Raw genomic sequence first — 20,293 nt, 5'->3', positions numbered from 1 at the left:
ACTACTGTGTTTCCTCCTTTCATGTTTGTAGCCTCATTCTTTAGGTGCTTATCTAGCCTTAAGTTATGTGACCCTGACTTAGTTGTTGATTGTTTTAGAGTTCATCAAAGTGAGTCGTCATAGCAGGTATTTTGAGTCTAAGGCGGTCATTACGAACACGGCACTCTCAAAACAAAGTAAGTTATGCACTGTGCCGATATGTTGCGGTTTAACCTTTTGCATTGTAGAGTTCAATCCTGAAAACTTATTTTTAATATGCTTACAAATACTGTTCCTTTGCAATGTATTGCTGCAGGTTTTCAGAGTGTGTTAGGGTGTGGCCCCTTTCCAGGGCCTTCCAGAGACTTTCCCTGCAACATGCCTGGGCTGGGCCAAGACTCTATAAAAGAGAGCCAGCCCAACTCCCAGTGCTCACTATTCAGAGGTCCCGGTGCAGAGCAACAGCTTCTTCCTGAGCTCCTGTCCCAGCGGCCTATTTGGATCTTCCAGTTTTCTGCCCTAATCCTTCATTGGTGATCATTGTTCCAGGCGGTAAGACGGTGGTTGGACTGTCCCGACACCGTTATTTAGAATTTTCATATTCTTGGTTTAAATTCTTAAATGAGTAACAGATTACTTGCGCTACCATTTCTTGACATTTATATGGTAGTTTACAAATAGGCAAGACGTGCGATTTATTTCATAAAGGTTTGACTTTGTTATTCATTGCGCGCTACCATTTCTTGACATTCACATGGTGGCTTAAGAATCGGCAAGACGCGCGATTCGTTTTATGGTGTTTAAACATTGTTGTCCATTGCGCGCTACTATTTCTTGACATTTACATGATGTTTTATGAATTGGCAAGACGCACAACTCGTTTCATGAGCATTTAACTTTGTTGTTCATTGCGTGCTACCATTTCTTGACATTTTACATGGTGGCTTAGGAATCGGCAAAAGAAGCGCGATTCGTTTCATTGTACTTTGATCTTGTTATTTATTGTGAGCTGTTATTCCTTGACATTTACATCGTGTTTTACGAATCGGTAAGACGCTTGATTCGATTAATGATGATTTGACTTTCATATTCATTGTGTGCTACCATTTCTTGGTATTTTACATGGTAACACTCAAATTGGCAAGACGCACGATTCTCTCCTCGAGTTTAATTCATGTTGTTTATTGTATGCTACTATTCTAAGATATTTATTATGTAATATTCGAGTTGACAAGTTATGTGATTTTTTTCCTGAATCCATATTGTGTTATTCATGGTGCACAATCCTTTTATGGTGTTTACTATATATATATATATATCTATATATATATCTGCAATATGCACAATTTGTGTTGAAACATTTTAAGAGTACACAGAAGACCAGAGTTTCTAGATGCAATATTGTATGGTCCTAGTATACATTCTCAAAACAGGATTTATATGACTGGTTTAAAATGTAGTCAGAATGTTTTTTCTGATTCTCATGTAAAGGAAAGTACTTGAATAAGAAAGTTTTCATTTAATTCATCTTGATTCCCCTACAGGTATCCGGCCATCTTGAAACTTAGTCATTTTAAACTTAACTCTTAGATTGTTCATGTTTTCAGAGTGACTAGGCTTAGAATCATAGTCTAGTATTGATTTCAGGAGATATAATTTTCATATTGTGTGTTCTAACCTTTTTCTTACTACAGGTCTCCTACCCAGCTGTTCCCATCCTAATCCCCTCTTCCCCTCTTGAACTCTCTCAGTCTCTGTGATTTATCTATCGGAGTCTTGGAGCTGTTCAGTGGTGGACGTGTTGGGAACGTGCAGAGACCCCGAGGATCTGGTGACTCTTACAAGTGCAGGGGCCCCCAGGGGTGCCTCGGGGCACCTCCTCTGCCAGCCTTTTCCTGGCAGGATATCCCGCCAGGAAAAGACTGGCGGTATTTGAAACATTATCCGCTGGGTAGTGCAGCTACCCTGGCGGATGGTGTTTCCTCCCGCCACCAGGCTGCCTGGCAGCGGGAGCATGGCGGTGGGGGACGGCTGCCGCTGGTGGCCGTCACCCTGTTCTTTATATGGCGGTTCGGCCCGCCGAGCCGGATGGCGGCTTTAGCCGCCACTGCCAGCATGGCGGGCCGAACCGCCATGTTCGTAATGACTAGCTAAATGTTGACTGAGGGTACCCTAATAAGTCTACAATTTAAGTCTATATTTTTTCTTAAAAGATCTATTATTTTTAGCTAATTCTGCTTTTGTGTAAAAAAGTCTGTTAAGTATTAACAATGCTTTACAGTGAGGACATTGATAATGCGTTTGGTGTAAACTTTTGAAATATCACCAGTGATGTCATTCATTATGTCATTTTTTAGGTTCTGTATTAAGTCATGTGCAGTTATGCAGGGGGTGCAAGCTTTGAATCCTATATCATATTGTAAATTGAAAGTTTCAGTGGGTCCTAGGATTGTAGGTGAACCACAACTTCATATTAACTGTGTTTTTTCAGTGAAATTCCTTTGTTTTTTAAAAATATTATTTTGAGTGACGGACCACTGGGTCAGGTCTTACCAATCTGATGGTAACCCAAAGGTCTCTTCACCTCTAAATGGAGTGTTGAAATTACAGTTTTGGTAGAGTAGAACTGCAAGTGGTTTACAGTGTTGCTCCCCCTCCACCATACTATAAATTAGACCCTCCACATGTCTTGTTTGAAATATAGCATGAGTTCACCTCTTTGTTTTCAATGTAATTCTATGTTCTATTTAAACAAATGTTTCTGCTTTTAGGCTTTCATTTTAGCATTTAAAAAAATATGATTTCTTCAAAGTAAAAGTATATTACTGTTATTTATTGCACTTCTTCGTTACAGTGTTGTACATTTTTTATATACTGTGTTTGTTTACTCCTAGTTCATTACTGATATTTTCACTGTTTCACCATTTAGCTTCTGCTCATTTAGTATTTCTGTGAACTACGAATGCTAGCTATTCAAGATATATACACTACTCAAACAAAATCGACTTCGTTTTCAAATCCATTCCCCATATTTAAATGCATTTTTTTCTCTGGTTGTTTTAGCACATACAATACCTTTGTTCTTGGATTGTGTTCTCAAAGCAAACTGAATCAAAACTGTAAGGAAATGGACAGTTGGATTTTAACACAATGCATGTATTTCTTAGTCATGTAACCACATAACAAAAGAAATCCTCAGCATGGAAAACCCTAATATTCTGATAATATTTGTTCTTTGTTTACTCACCATCTGCATCTACATATTTTGTGTAAAATATTTTGGAACATTCCATGTCTGATATACTTTTTGAGTTCTTACCTTTTTTCTAACCTCTTTCATATGGCTTGTTGTTTCAGAGCTATTTTTCCTAATCTCTTGTTTAGTTTGTGAAAAAATTGGGATTATTTTTGTTATGCATTTATGCTACATAACAATATTTTTTTATTTTCATTCAGGTGCAATTTCATTCAGGGGCTCAATACCTTGATCACTACTATTGCTCTGTTGCAGTTTTGTTTGCATAAACATTTCTATTTATCAACTTCTAGACAATCTTTTCCCCAAGACAAGATTATATCATTCTAGTGTGTCCATCTCCCATCTACGTGTAGGCACACAGTATTGTGGACTATTATTGTTATTTAAATACCTTAATGAATGGCTACTGTTGTTAATGTTTTAAAATCTAAAGAGGCATGTCCATTTTTGGAATTCAGTATTTCAGTGTACTTTGTTGCCATCAGCGTTGTACCTGTAGTAGCATCATAATAATGAACTTTCTTTTCTCTAATGTTCACAGATTAGACCTTGCATCTCTGTGGCACTTACTTAAATTGTTTTGTTATATTGCAATATTAGTAATTTCTTCATATTAGACTGACTTCATTTTGAAACCACTGAAATACACAGATCTTTCAGTGTCAATATCTAAGAGAATGGTGTCCACATTTGTTGTATATATGTCTGCATGCATATTTGACACCCAGTAGTGTATCATTTGGTATTTCTTCTTTCTCAAGAACATAGGTGAGATATCAATAAAAAAAAACTTTCAGCATCTCAAGCTCCATTTGATGTGTACTTCATCATAGCTGTACAAATGTGTTCTATGTCTCGGAATTGGATGGTGGATTCACTTTCATTGCATTTTTGCTGGAGTTTTTCAAGAAGTCCTAGAACTTCACAGAGTGGTTTTCCTGACTGACGTTGCATTTGTTCCTTTTCATCAACCAGGGCAGAAAGTGCCTTTATTGTCACATTTGCATAACAGTGTACTCCAGTTGTGTTGCTAAAGGGATAACCAATTCAAAAAGCAGAAGGATGCTATTCTATTGATTCAGCTCAAGGTTCTCATAATCTTAGTTTTTATGCTTTTTCTGTTGTTTAGAAGTTGAAACAAGTGCCATTGGTTTGATTCTGTTACCTGGGAATGTATATTGACTGAGGTGAGAGCATACACATTTCTCAACCTGTTTTATTATATCAGACATGACAATCAGATATGAGATGTCTGCAAAACTTTAGCCTCAAGTTATTATCATGTTCTACACGCAACATCAGATATTGATGCATCATCCCATCTCTGATGTTGTTGCCTCCAGACCTGTTAATGCAGTTACAGCTTTGAGTCAGTTTTTTGGTGTACATAAATATTTACAGCATTGATAAGGAACTCCTTAACTTCCAACGTAGTGCAGTAATAGTGTGTAGTCAAATGTTAAAAGTTAGACCTATCAGCCTTTGGGTGGTCTTTACCTAAACGTTTTGCCTTACTCCTCCATTTTTTGCTGTTCTCATTTTTTGTTGGCCTTAGAATTCTGCACTCTTTACCACTGCTAACCGGTGCTAAAGTGCTTGTGCGTGCTCCTTTAAACATGGTGAAATTGGCTCATATCCAATTGGTACATTTAATTTACTTGTAAGTCCCTACTAACGTGGTAGTACATGTATCCAGGGCCTATAAATTAAATGCTACTACTGGGTTGGCAGCACTACGTGTGCCAGCCACTTAAGTAGCCTTTTAAACATATCTCAGGCCTGCCACTGCAGCCTGTTTGTACATTTTTAAACTACAATTTGGACCTGGTAAAATAAACCTTTTGCCACACCTGAACCTTCCTTTTTGACACATTTAAGTCACCCCTAGGATGGCCCTAAACAGCTTAGTGGGCTGGGTGCAGTGTATTAAAAAAGCTGGACATGTACTTTTACATTTTACGTGTCCTGGTAGTGAAAAACCCCAAGCCTACCTTTTCTATAGGATAACATTGAGTTTCCTTAGTAAGTTTATAAAGTGATAACTTTCAGTTGGGGCCAGTAGGAATATCGAGTTTGGTGTCTAAAGAATTGTTATTTAAAATCCTCTTTAATGGTAAAGTCAAATTTTAAGTCACAATTCTGAAAATGCCACTTTTAGAAAGTTAATTTTCCTGCCCTAGCCATTTGTTGCCTACAATCTGCTTATGGGTCAAATGAGTGCGTGCAGTTGGCAATTGGAGTTTGTTTATTCCTCCCAGACATCCACACAATATTGGGATGATATGTGCCTGGATGGGCCATCAACTGGCATGATGTGAGGTGGAGCCCCACTTGTATCTGGATAGGCTGTGCTCTGCCATCACACAAAGGACTTGTCATCCCTGAATTGTTCACACTGATAGCTTTGAGTCAGGGCAAAGGAGGCAGGAAACATCAATCACTTCAAATTGAATTCTCCAGAACCTTCCCCTACTCCAAAGAAGGCACCAGGTATAAAAATAGGAACCTCTGACCCACTCTTGAGTTTACTTTCAGGACCTGCTGAAGGACTCTCAGAGGACTGCCTGATGCCATGGCCTGCTGTATTCTTCAAAAGACTGCTTTACTGCACCTTCAAACTCTGCTTTGCTGCCTGGAGCCTCTCCTACTGTTTGAACATTGTTTCTGAACTTGAACCCAGGACTACCAGAGTGAATTCAAGAGCTTTTTGGCTGGCCTCCTGAAAAGAGTCTCAGGGACAGAAAAGTCTCGAACCATCTTTAAAACGCACTTGGACCCACACTGTGTGGGTCCTAACCCGCCACATGGTGCCCCTCCAGTGTAGGATCCTTGGTTCTTGTTAGAGAGGTGCCCAGATAACCAAAATCCTAAACTTGGTACTTAGAAAATTATTGGCTGAAAAGTGCTCTGATCACCAAAAGGAGACCGGGACCAGCCTGCTGTCTATGCACCACAGGTGCATCAGCAATCATCCTGACTTCGTGGCAGCTCTCATTATGTTCTTCTTCACAGCAACACATGCGGTTCAGCTGTCCCTCACCAAAGGTGTGTCTGTCCTTGTGGAACTCTCACTGGCTACAGCTTCCTGCCTCATCCTGCTGGAGATTTTCAACTTCCAAAAAAGAGACTAAGGGGGTCATCACGAGTTTGGCGGACGGAAAAGCCTGTCTGTCGAAGTCCTGATGGGTAGGCTGCTGCCAGTGCGGCCGCCTCCCCGGGGGGCCCAAACTCTGTTTCCGCTCTCTGACCCAGAGGGAAATGGCCTACAGCATTGCCTTTGGTTCATAACAGAGCTGGTGGCAATGCTGTAGTGCGTAAGGTGCATCAGCACCCGTTGCAATGTTCACTGTCTGCAAAGCAGACAGTGAGCATTGCAATGGGGATGGCCAGGGGGGGCCCCTGCACGGCCCATGCCAAGTGCACGGACAGTGCAGGGAGCCTCCTGGGGCACCCTGTCTCCCCCGCGGCCGCCTCCCCGGGGGGCCCAAACTCTGTTTCCGCTCTCTGACCCAGAGGGAAATGGCCTACAGCATTGCCTTTGGTTCATAACAGAGCTGGTGGCAATGCTGTAGTGCGTAAGGTGCATCAGCACCCGTTGCAATGTTCACTGTCTGCAAAGCAGACAGTGAGCATTGCAATGGGGCTGGCCAGGGGGGGGCCCTGCACGGCCCATGCCAAGTGCATGGACAGTGCAGGGGCCCCCCTGGGGCACCCTGTCCCCCCCAACTGTTTGATGGCAGTGCTACTGCCATGAAACCGCTGGTGGAGAAGGGAGTTGTAATCCCTAGGGCAGCGCTACTTGCAGTGCTGGCGGTCTGACTGCAGCGCTACTGCTGCAGTCATAATGTGGAGGTCCGACCGCCACGGCAACCCTGGTGATCATTGGACCACCAGGGTCGTAATGAGGCCCTAAGACCGTATGTAGAAATCTTCACCATGACTTTGTCCAGCAGCTAGTTGATGATGATTCTCCCTCCTCGGGCACTGCCTGTGGCCTTGCCCCACTAGAACTTCACCTTCTCAGCACATTTTTCTCAGAATTTCTTTTAAGTAGAAAGGTAAGTGTTTACTGGACCAAATTCACTCCTTATATCCAACTCGCGCGTCATCGCGTTCAGCCATATTTTTCTACTTTTACCCGGTCTTGAGCAACTAGATGTCCGCATTTGGCACCTGATCTTTTAGGTGCTAGTTTCTACCTTAAATTTTAAAACAGTCATAACTCTGGTTCTACTGGTTGGATGTTTGTCAATTTGGTGTCAAATAATTTATTAAAATTTACTATATTTTCCGAAATTGGTGTGGGACTTTTCTTGTGCTGTGTTTTCATTTTATTAATGTGTGTGTGCTCCATAAGTAAGCTTGGCTGCTTTTGTGCTAAGCTAGCAGAGGGTTAAGCGAAAGGCTAATATAGTGACTTTTGTGGTTCACCCTGACAGGGATTGTCACTGTTGCTTGAAGAGGGGTCACCCCCCCATTCAACCTAAAACTGACTTTCTCAGAATTACTTAGTTGTAATGCTCTGTTAAACTGGTATTAGGTGAGGTCCCCTTTTAGGCAAGATCAACCTGGAGTGGAAGTTCCTTAGATAAATCGTGGAGACCTGAAAATTGAGGGTTGTTATGATTATTGGTGTACAGTTCTAAATATCGGGATTTGGTGTTGTTAGACCTGGCATCTTTTGGCATGTTCCCCAGTCTTTTTGCCTTCTGACTTCGTGTTTTAATGGTATGCTGATCAGTGCTAAAGTGCAAGTGCTACCTATGTAAATTGTATTGGTGACTGGTTGATCCATGGTTGGCATATTTGATTTCCTCATAAGTCCCTAGTAAAGTTCGCATGCCCAGGGCCTGTAAATCAAATGCTACTGGTTGGCCTGCAGCACTGCTTGTGCCACCCACATGTGCAGCCCTGTGGCTATGTCTCAGACCTTCCACTGCAGTGTCTGTGTGTGCAGTTTTAAACCTCCAATTTGACCTGGAAAGTGTACCTACTTGCCAGGCCCAAACTTTCCCTTTTTACTACATGTAAGTCACCCCTAAGGTAGGCACTAGGTAGCCCTAGGGCTGGGTGCAGTGTATGTCAAAGGTAGGACAAAGGTAGGACGTGTACTGATGTGTTTTACATGTCCTGATAGTGAAGTACTTCCAAATTCGGTTTTCCCTGTTGCATGGCCTATCTCTCTCATAGGTCAACATGGGGACTGCTTTTAAATATCTTTTAAGTGCAGTTTCCCTTTGAGTGCAGATAGAGGTGTGGAGTTTGGGGTCTCAGAACTCACAGTTTAAAAATACACCTTTTGGTAAAGTTGTTTTTTTTATAGTCAGTCTGAAAATGCCACTTTTAGCAAGTGGGCATTTTCTTGCATAAACCATTCTGTGCCTGTGCCTGTGCCTGTGCCTGCTTGTGTTTTCCACGTCTGGGTCAGACTGACAGTTGGGCTGTTGTGAATTCCCTCTAGACAGTGACACAAAGGGGGCTGGGGTGTAGCCTGCATATCTTGATGAGTCTCCTGGGCTAGAGTGGGGAGGGAGGAGCTGACACCTACATGTGAAAGGGCTGTGCCTGTCTTCACACAATGCAGTCTCCAACCCCCGGAGTGTGTCTGGGGCCAGGCCTACGCAAGGCAGGATCTTGTCTTTAACAGAAATTTTCCTTTGAAGTTCGCCTACTTCAAAGGCAAAACTGGGTATAAGTAGTGGATCCCAAACCCCAGACTTTTAGAACACTTCTCGATCAAGAGGAACCTCTGCCAAGGAGAAGGGCTGGAGGAGGAGTACCTCCTCCTTGCTGTGTGTGGTTTGCTGGGTTGGCCTCCGGTTGCTGCTTCTGCCGTAAGGAGGGCAAAGCCTCTACTTTGCTGTGTATCCTGCTTGTGAAGTTTCCCCAAGGGCTTGAAGTAGAGCTTGCCTCCTGTTGGAAGTCTCAGGGATATCAAAGGCTTCAGTTTCATCTGCCTAGAGCACTGGGAACTGTGGGCTTTGGGCTACAGCAGACGAAAAACCACTGTGATGCTGTCAACTATGCCCTGACTGAACTGTGGCCTGATGACGCCACACGGAGCCATGCCCCATGTCACACCGCAACCCTGGTCTCACTAATGCTGCCACCTGATGCCATCACCGAGTAGTTGCTTGCACCATGACCTGTGGGCCCCGCACTCCGCATCGCCTTGCTCACACCGCAACCTTGGTATCCCCGATGCCGCCGCTACATGCTGATACGGACATCGCTTCCTGCACCGTGGCTCGAGGACACTGCTCATGAGGTACACGACGCACCGTCCCGCACTGCAGCCCCAGTCCAGCAATGCCAGCACCATCAACTCCAGTGTCATTAATAGACGCCTCTGTCTGTACCGCAACCCATCAGCAGCACAAGGTGCCCACCTGGAGCCGCACCGCTGCCTTGGGCCTACTGACGACAGTGCTACAGCAACAATGACACCACTGCCTTTACTGTGACCTGGAGACACCGCACGTCGCACCAGCCCACTTCCTACTGCAGACCTGGTCTCACTGCTGCTGCAGGACGCTGTCACCGAGCCGATGCCTGCACGTGACCTGGGGGCACCGCACGGTGCATCATCCTGCTTCGCACTGCAGCCCCGATGCCATCCACGCCAGAGCTCCTGACTTTGTCATTGGTCTGGAGTTCGATCTGCAACACGGGTGACTCCAAGGGGCCGACGACCTCCGGAACCGACGCCTGCAACGCCAGTGATGCTGCACCCCGGATCTCATTACGAGGATCAGGACGCCCTACATTTCCAAGGTACAGTTTGCGGGTCTTCCCTACACCGTAGCTGGCCCACGACGCCGGAAATTTTATATTTGTTGTTCACGACACAGTGATAGCCCCAGACGGAGCAATCACTTCAAGGAATTGTATTTTTAAGTTAATTCTTGCAAAAGTCATATCTTTGTTACTGTATGTTGGATTTTTCTCGTTTTGGTCTTGTTTTACACAGTTAAATAGTGTCTATTTCTCTAAAACTGGTGTGGTGTCCTTTTGGAGTGTTTTCACTTTATTACTGTGTGTTATGTGCAAATGCTTTACACATTGCTTCTGAGATAAGCCTGACTGCTTGTGCCAAGCTACCAAGAGGGTGAGCAGGGGTTATTTGAGGAGGGTATGTCCCTTATCCTGACTAGAGTGAGGGTCCCTACTTGGACAGGGTGCAAACCGACTGCCAACGAGAGACCCCATTTCTAACTGGGGTTCACTTCAACAATACTTTACACATTTTCCTAAGTGAAACATGTCTGCCCTCTCCCATAGCAAACAGGAGCTTCACCTCAGGTTTAAAATATTAAAACTGTGTTTTCCTCTGACAAATTTGTGGCCTTATTCCCTGTGGTGGACTAATATCTGCCTGAATGAACAATCCTATTTCTTACAAATAGACACATAAATTCAAAGACATTTCTGGTATTCCAACATTTCTTGTTGGTGTATTGCTTTGTCAATAAAGTGTTATGAATGCACTGCCTTGACAAAGAATGTATGTCCTACATTTGTATCTTTCAATGAAGCTTTGTGTGTGTGTTGAATTTTAACATTTCATATTCATCACATCTTGTTGTGTTACCCATTGTGAAACCTGAGATTTTGGTCACCAGGCAGGATTAGGCCACTGATTTGCAACTGTGGGTGATGAAGCTGTTTGCCCCTCATGTCCCATTGTCCATTCAACTATGTCATAGCAACATTGAGCCAAGTCGACCCCTTTCAGAACGTGACTGTCAGTGTTAACAAGGGTGAGCAATCATAGGTTTTGCAGGGAGATCAGTGTGGGCGAGCAACATACTCAGATCTCAACATACAACCAAGAGTGCATAAAAATGTCTATTCTAGTGCTTGGATTTCAGTAAAAGCAATTACTTTATGTCAATACAAAACACAATCCCATACAAACTATAAGCAACAGCAGACAGCAAATATGCAAGTGTGAGGCGAAGATATCTAGGGTTACTGATTTCATGTGACTCGGCTCACACCCATTTGTAGTGTATTGTCTATTAGGCAAGATACACAGTGCAGGTGTGGTACTATACCTTGATTGTGTCTTGTTAGAAATGGGGTCTTTGGATGGCAGTCAGGTTACCCCCTGTCCAAGCAAGGACCCTCACTCTAGTCAGGATAAAAGAGAATCACCCTCAGCTAACCCCGCTCAACCCCTTGGTAGCTTGGCACGAGCAGGCAGGCTTAACTTCAGAGTGCTAGGTGTAAAGTATTTGCACCAACACGCACAGTAACTTAATGAAAACACTACAAAATGACGCAACACATGATTAGAACAATAGGAAATATTTATCTAAACAAAACAAGACCAAAACTAAAAAAATCCACATTACACAAGTCAAGTTATCAATTAAAAACCAAAAAGAGTCTTCATGTAATTTTAAACACAACACTAACGCTGTTATTGTGGAAATTTACCTGGGTGCATCAAAAATAACCCTGCATGGACGAGTGTGCGTCAAAAAGGGCTTGTGATGCGTCGATATCACTCACGAGCGAGGCCGTGTGTCATTTCTCCTTCAGCCGAGTTGGCGTACATCATTTCTTCTCTCTGCAGGAGAGCAATGCGTTGATTCGAACCGCACTCTTCAGTCCGGGAAAGCCTTGTGTCGTTTTTACACACCCAGCAATGTTTGCGTCGGAAATCCTGCCACACGATGATCCAAAAACCACACAGCGCGGGTTGTGATCTCACCCGCCTTCGTCAGCGATGCTGCACATCGTTCTTCCAGCCGCGTGTGTCGATCTTTCAGTCGGGCTGCAGACGGGCGTGTCGATTTTTCAGCTGCGGATCAGAGTTGCGTCGATCTTTTCCCCTCACAGCAGTTGGTGCGTGGATTTCTCACCCTTGTTCTTCTAGCTTCTCCTTTCAGGTCCCCAGGAACTGGATGGGCACCACTTGTTAGAGTAGGAGTCTCAGCAGAGGCTCCAGGTGCTGGCAGAGAGAAGTCTTTGCTGTCCCTGAGACTTCAAACAACAGGAGGCAAGCTCTAAATCAAGCCCTTGAAGAGTTCTTCTCAAGAAGGAAGGCACACAAAGTCCAGTCTTTGTCCTCTAGTACAGGCAGAAGAAGCAACTGCAGAATAGCTCCACAAAGCACAATCACAGGCAGGGCAGCTGTTCTTCCTCAGCTCTTCAGCTCTTCTCCAGGCAGAGGTTCCTCTTGGTTTCCAGAAGTGTTCTAAAGTCTGTGGTTTTGGGTGCCCTTCTTATACCCATTTAACCTTTCGATGTAGGCTTACTTCAAAGAAAAGTCTCTCTTGTTTGTGAAATCCTGCCTTGCCTTGGCCAGGCCCCAGACACATACCAGGGGGCTGGAGACTGCATTATGTGAGGGCCAGCACAGCCCTTTCAGGTGTAAGTGACCACTCCTCCCCTCCCACCTAGCACAGATGGCTCATCAGGATATGCAGGCTACACCCCAGCTCCGTTTCTGTCACTGTTTAGTGAGAGGTGCAACCAACCCAACTGTCAAACTGACCCAGACAGGGAATCCACAAACAGGCAGAGTCACAGAAATGGCAAGAAAATGCTCACTTTCTAAATGTGGCATTTTCAAACACACAATCTTAAAATCAACTTTATTAAAAGATGTATTTTTAAATTGTGAGGTCGGAGACCCCAAACTCTACAGGCTTCTCCGCTCCCAAAAGGAATCTACACTTTAATCATATTTAAAGGTAGCCCCCATGGTAACCTATGAGATGAACAGGCCTTGCAACAATGAAAACGAATTTAGCAGTATTTGACTGTCAGGACATATAAAACACATTACTATGGGCCAGATGTATCAAACGATTTTGCATTCGCAAACGGTGCGAATCGCAAAATTTGGCCGTTTGCGAATGCAAAAACGTGGTCTGCGATGCATGAAAGGCATTCGCAGACCAAAAATAAGGAATTGCAAAAATACCGCTTTTTTGCGTTGCGACATGGTTTTGCGTGTCGCATTTTGCATCTTGCAATTTGCAAGATGAAATACTGAATCGCAAATTGCGATTCGGTATTTCAAGTCGGAAATTGCGAGACGCAAAATGCGACACGCAAAACCATGTCGCAATTCGATGCATCAAAAATTCACAAATTGCAAATTTTCGCAGAATGGCCCTTTGCACATGCAAATTACCACTAGGTGAAACCAGGTGGTAACCAGGTGCAACATATATAAAGAGGCCCAGAATGCCTCAGACTCTTTTCCACAACAGCTGCACTCTACGTCATTGCGAGGAGAATGAGGATCCTGGCAGGTTTGAGTAGAGGGAGGAGGAAACAGGAGCACATTTTCAGAGTGCGCATTACCCTTTTTGACCAGACAGAGGAGGACATTTTTAATAAGTACAGGTTGAACTCAGCCATGATACTTGACCTGATAGCTGAGCTACAACCCATACTGCAGCGCACAACACATAGGACTCATAGCATACCCACCCATGTGCAGGTATTATGCTCCCTCCACCTACTTGCCTCAGGGAGCTATCAAGGGGTCATAGCAGCAGCTGGAGGAGTATCACAGAGTGCCCTCTCTAGATTTTTCAATGCATTTCTAAACGCCACGCTGAGTAGGATACACCAGTACATCAGATTCCCCCACACCCCACAGGAAATATAGCAGACAAAATAGATTTCTACCAGATAGCACCGTTCCCCCACGTCCTAGGTGCCAGAGATGGGACACATGTGGCAATCTGTCCACCATCGGCCACAGAGTATGTGTACCGCAACCGTAAATACCAACATTCAATGAACACACAGGTGATATGCAATGCCTCCTACATCATAACTGATCTCATGGCCAGGTACCCAGGGAGCACCCATGATTCATACATCTTTCGTCACAGCGGCATTTACACAAGACTGCTAGCTGGGGAGTTTGGTGAAGGATATCTACTAGGTATTGTCCCTCTGTACACTGGTGCATTGATGGCGTTGTGACGTCAGATGGCTCACTTACTCATTATACCCTCTGTTCCTGCCAGGGGACAGTCCCTACGCAGTGCGCACCTACATGATGACACCCTACCTCAATCCTACAACACCAGCAGAACGGAGATACAATTCAGCACACAGGGCAACCCACAATGTGGTGGAGCGCACCTTTGGGCTGCTGAAGAGTCGCTTCCGGTGCATCCACAAAAGTGGAGGGGCACTACAGTACAGCCCGGACACGACCTGTAGAATAGTGGCCACATGTGCAATCCTGCACAATATAGCTACCACCAGAGGCATATCTGTGGAAATATCTGAATCAGACTCTGATGAGGATGATGATCCCATACCCCCCCTACAGCCAGCAGACAGGACCAGTGCAGCAGAGGGCAGGCAAAGGCTTGCAGACATCACGCACAACCATTTCAGATGTAAGTAATAACAACACAACTTCACTGACATGTGTACTGGTAGTTAGAACCTTTATTACCTTAACGTCAGGTAACATATGTTTCACCAGCAAAAAAAAAATATGTGTCATAAAATAAGCAGATAACAGTGTCTCACTATTAATTCATAGTTTACTGTTTCACAAAAGAAGCAGACAGTCCCCTGTGGCCATTACAGTCACTTTCTACTGCCACGCAAGCCACTCGAGTGCGGAGTGGCCTCACTGGCACCTCTGGTATCGGCCTCAGTGGCAGTGCTGTGCCTGGCACTGCGACGCCTAGAATCAGTGGTGGGCACTGCTACGCTGCTGAGGCTAGATGAGTCCTCAGTCTCCCCTAGTCCAAGTTCTCTGGGTGTAGCAGAGCGGTTACCCAGCATATTATCCAGCACATTAGTTATCTGGACCAGTCCCTGTGCCACATCCCTACTGCTGTGCGCTGCTTCCACCTGTGCGGCCACAGCACGCCGCGATATGAGGGCCGTTGAGGTTGCAAGGCGATTGACTGATCAACAGAATCCACCAAACATGGCCATAAAACACCTATCCTGCCTGCGGTGGCTGACTCTATCATGCCTTAGCTCTGTGCAGAGTTCCCTCACTGCAATTGTCAGCTCCCTGGTGTTCTCGGAAGCTGTGATCTGTCCCTCATGCAGCTTTGCAATGTTAGAATTAAGGCAGTCCAACTGCCGATGCAGCCCCACCATGTTGGCATTGTGTGCCTGCATCTGCCTATGCATTGCTGTTATCTTCCTGTTTTGCAGGCGCTGCAGTTTCAATATAGCGGATTCCAGGCCACCGAAGACTGATGGGCCCTCTCCGGCTTCCATGTTCTGTACGCCTGCATATTGAGGCCTCCTGGGGGTGTTGAGTTACGCTGGGGCTGGGACTCCTGCATAACAGTGGATCTGCCATCTGGGGAAGGAGTGTGGCCATCATCCCACATGTTGTCTGAGTCCTGGCTCAATTCGGGGTGCAGTACAGCCCTTGCCCTGCATCTGATAGGCGAAATATTCTGTCACATGCTGATGCTGCTGGTCCTTGGCCATCTGCAACGACAATGTGCAGCATGTCATTTATGTATGTATCACGAAAGGCTACACAATGGTAATAAATGTACAGTTACATCATATCACTATGTAGTGGGTGTTGTGTTCTTCTGGGTGTCACTCTGCCTAATTACATTTTATGTGCTACTTTCAGCTCTGGGTTGTGGACTACCACTCCCATAAGGCATTGTTGTGCCACTTCTAAAATGTGGAATGGACTACTTCTCACAATGCTTTGCACTACTTGCTAATTCCTAAGGGGCATTTGTACATACACATATGGGGTTACATTTCAATATTGCACTTACCTTTACTGGTGCTTGGTGTGCCGGATGTGTCTATGTCAGTGACCCCTCTGACAGCTTCTGGGAGGCGTGTTGACTCAACCAGGTCTTCCATCGTGGTGGAGGGTGTCTCGGTGGATGGTCCGAATCCTGTGCTCCTTGCCTCCTGTAGTCTTCTTGCCACCCTCTCCTTGGCACGGGAACGCAGGTCGTACCACCTCTTTCTGATCTCCACCACTGAGCGCTGCGCAACACCCACAGTGCAGATTTGTGTTTGAATGTCCGCCCAGAGTTTGCGCTTCTCACTCTCAGGGCCAGGCGTGAGCTCTTCCCGAACAGCCGGTCATGGCTCCTCACCACCTCCTCAGTGAGCACCTCCAGTTCCTGCTCACTGAACTTGAGTTTTCTTTTCCTCTCTCCCTTCTCCTTTCCATGTGCAGAGGTGTCCATGGTGATGTGCAGTCCTGCCTTGTTCACAGACTTGCTCCCTGTGGCTGGGCTGTGTCTCTCTCACTGCTCCTTTGGGTGTGGCACCTGCAAACTGCCTGGAATGACTCACTTCCTGCTTGTGATGTCATCAGGCTCTGCCAGGTGTGCTTTCTCGCAATTTGCGATTTTCAATTACCGAATCACAATTTGTTTGCGATTCGGTATTTGGGCCTCGCAAACCGCAAATAGCGATTTTTAAGAAATTGCTAACTCCGAATCGCAAATATGTTACATAGCATATTGCGACTCAGAAATAGTGATTTCTTAAAAATTGCTATTTGCGATTCGCAGAGGGCTTTCTTCATACATCTGGCCCAAAATCTCCTACCTAACCATACACTGCACCCTGCCCTTGGGGCTACCCAGGGCCTACCTTTGGGGTGCCTTACATGTAAGAAAAAGGACGGTGTAGGCCTGGCAAGTGGGTACACTTGCCAGGTCGAATTTACAGTTTAAAACTGCATACACAGACACTGCAGTGCCAGGTCTGAGCCATGTTTACAGAACTAATAATGCGGGTGGCACAACCAGTGCTGCAGGCCCACTAGTAGCATTTGATTTACAGGCCCTGGGCACCTGTAGTGCACTATACTAGGGACTTACTAGTAAATCAAATATGTCAATCATGGATTAACCAATTACATACACATTTTGTATAGGAGCACTTGCACTGTAGCACTGGTTAGCAGTGGTAAAGTGCCCAGACAAACAAAAACTGCAAAAACAGGGTCCAGCACACTCAACAACCTGGGAAACAGAGGCAAAATGTTAAGGGAGACCACACCAACAATGAAAAGTCTAACATACCTGTGACTGTATTTATGCTGCTGACTCTCACCCATTCTCTTGTCAGCAGCAGGCCATGTTGGGTCTTCAGCTCACAGTCTGTGCTTGCCAGAGCTATTCAGTGCCGCAGTCGAGTCTCACAGGTGCACCACTTGGTCAGCAGGTGCAAGCCACTTTGCAGTGTCCTAGAGAGACTTCTATGTGCAAGACTGTGTTCCCACTTTATTGTACAAAGTTTAAGAGTCCCTGCCCTTTTCAGCCCTAAAATGCTCACTGTTCTGCGTGAGGATCAGCTGTGCCACAGTAATGTGTTACTTAGGGTGGGCAGATGGAACCATGTCATGAAATACCACACTCCATTCCTTCCTCCATAGAAAGAAAACTATAACTCATAAAATGCAGCAGAAAGCTCACTCAAAACCAAAAACTGGAACAGTTGTCTCACAGTCACATGGATTCATCTGATCAACCTTGTACTATGGGTTAATTTATGATCTAGCACTGTAGCGGCTTATGAGCATTAGTATGAGCTATGTGATTGTTATAGGGGTGAATGCAACTTACATTGGATGAGTAAATTGATAGATGTTTCCATAACGCAGAGGAAGGTGTGAGTTATGGTCAGAATGTGATCTCACATTTGTTTGAATGATCTAATAATGTGAGTATTGTTAAGGAGCATTGTGTCACAAAGTACACAAAAGTTCTAACATCATTATAAATGGAATGTTACGGGGAGTGGCAGAGATCAGGTAGCATACTATGTGTCAGAGCAATGAGGGTAAATTTGCTTGAGAAGGTAGGATTGTGTTTGTACTTGTGTCAAATCTGCCTAGTATTCCAACTATGACTTCATTATGGAGTATGAACAATACCTTCTCTTCCCAGGGCATGAGTTTGAGGGGCCTAGAGACCAACAACCAGTTTCCAGAGCATCTTGATGTGCCCTGGAAGCAAGAGAACAGACTCTCTCCCAAAGTTAATTCCACCATTTTCAGATGTCCTCCTGTTAACATCTTCGACTGCATACCACATTCGCCATATCCACAGTTCAGGCCCACACTTTCCTTCTCTGGCTCATGGTTGTTATCTGGACCTGTGCTTCAAACAACTGGGACTCAAACCTAATTATCTCGTCCATCATCACAGTTAGCTCACTTTCTGAGAATGTGGGTGGCCTACTTTTAGCCATGTGTGAGTAATATTTGATACAAGATCTCAGATGCTGCTGTGTATTATGAGTGGCAAATGGTTTGTGTGGTGTATGTATGCTCTTTTGTAGAGTGTTAGAAATGCGGGTCTTAGGTTGGCAGTCAGGTTACCCCCTGTCCAAGCTAGGAACCTCACTCTAGTCGGGTAGGCCACACACAATCCAAATTATCCTGTGCCCACCCTCTGGTAGCTTGGCACTGAGCAGTCAGGCTTAACTTAGAAGGCAATGTGTAAAGTATTTGTGCAATAAATTATGCAATAACACAGTAGAACACCACAAAAATACACCACACAGTGTTTAGAAAAATATATATATAATATTTATCTGATAAAATGCAGGTCAAAACGATTAAGATGCAATAAGTATATGTTGAAATATCACTGTAAAAATGATATAAAGTACCTTTAGTCCCTTAAAAAGCAACAAATGTCTCTTGCAAGCACAAAGTACCTGGTAAAGTATCTTTAGTCTCTTAAAAAGCAACAAGTGTCTCTTGCAAGCACAAAGTACCTGGTTTGCATTCAAATTCTCCGCAGAGGAGGAGATGCTTGGAAAACGGGGAGGTGTGCGTTGATTTTTCTGGCGCACACTGAAGATGCGTTGTTGAGTTTTCATGCAGGGCAGGCTTTGTGTCGATTTCCGGTGTGTAGACTGGGATCCTCTTCGGGTTGAGGGTTTTCAGACGCCCCGAGGATGATGCATTGAAATCCAGCGCTTGCAGGACGAAGTCACAGGGGCTGCGTTGATCCAGTGGGCGTTGCGTGGAATTTTTTACCGCACAGCAGGCGCTGCGTCGATTCCTGTCAGGAAGTCAGGCTGCTTCCTTCCAGCTTGGCTTTGCGTCGATCCAGTGGGTGTGCGTATAATTTCCTATCGCTATGCTGGTGCTGCGTCGATCTTCTCCTTGCGAAATCGGGCTGCGTCGTTCCAATTCAGCGTGCAGTGATTTTCTCACTGTGATGCAGGCTGTGCGTCATTTATTGCAGGCTGTGCGTCTATTTTCGCTGCACAGGGAGTTCTCTTGCGGGAATTAAGTCTTTTTGGTCCTGAGACTTCAGGGAACAGGAGGCAAGCTCTATCCAAGCCCTTGGAGAACACGTCTCAGCACAGCTAGAGAGCAGAAAGGCAGCAGGGCAACAGCAAGGCAGCAGTCCTTCTAAAAAAAGCAGTCAGGTAAGTCCTTTGGGCAGCCAGGCAGTTCTTCTTGTCAGGTTGCAAGTTCTGGTTGAGGGTTTCTTCTTCAGTGGTATCATGTCCAGAAGTGTCTGAATTGGTAGGGTCAGAGACCCTGCTTAAATACCCAAATGGGCCTTTGAAGTGGGGAAGACTTCAAAGAGTGGCTTAGAAGTGCACACGGTCCCCTTACAGTTCCATCCTGTCTGCCAGGGTCCCAGTAGGGGGTGTGGCAATCCTTTGTGTGAGGACAGGCTACTGTCCTTTGACAGGTAAGTGTCAGGCCCTCCACCCTCCCAGCCCAGGAAGACCCATTCAATATGCAGATGTGTGCAAGTGTGACTGAGCATCCTGTGTTGGGGTTGTCTGAGTGAATTCACAAGGGAGCTGTCAACTAAACCTAGCCAGACATGGATTGGAAGGCACAGGAGGATGTAACTATAGAGAAATGCTCACCTTCTAAAAGTAGCATTTATGACCTTGACTAGGGGCTTACAAGTAAATTAAATAAGCCAATTGGGTATGAGCCAATGTCACCATTTTTTAAGGAGAGAGCATATGCACTTTAGCACTGATTAGCAGTGGTAAAGTGCGCAGAGTCCTAAAGCCAGCAAAAATGTGGTCAGAAAAAGAGAAGGAGGGAGGCAAAACGTTTGGGGGTGA

Source organism: Pleurodeles waltl, chromosome 3_1, assembly GCF_031143425.1.
Source record: "Pleurodeles waltl isolate 20211129_DDA chromosome 3_1, aPleWal1.hap1.20221129, whole genome shotgun sequence".
Taxonomy (NCBI): Eukaryota; Metazoa; Chordata; class Amphibia; order Caudata; family Salamandridae; genus Pleurodeles; species Pleurodeles waltl.
Note: the sequence above shows the minus strand (reverse complement) of the source record.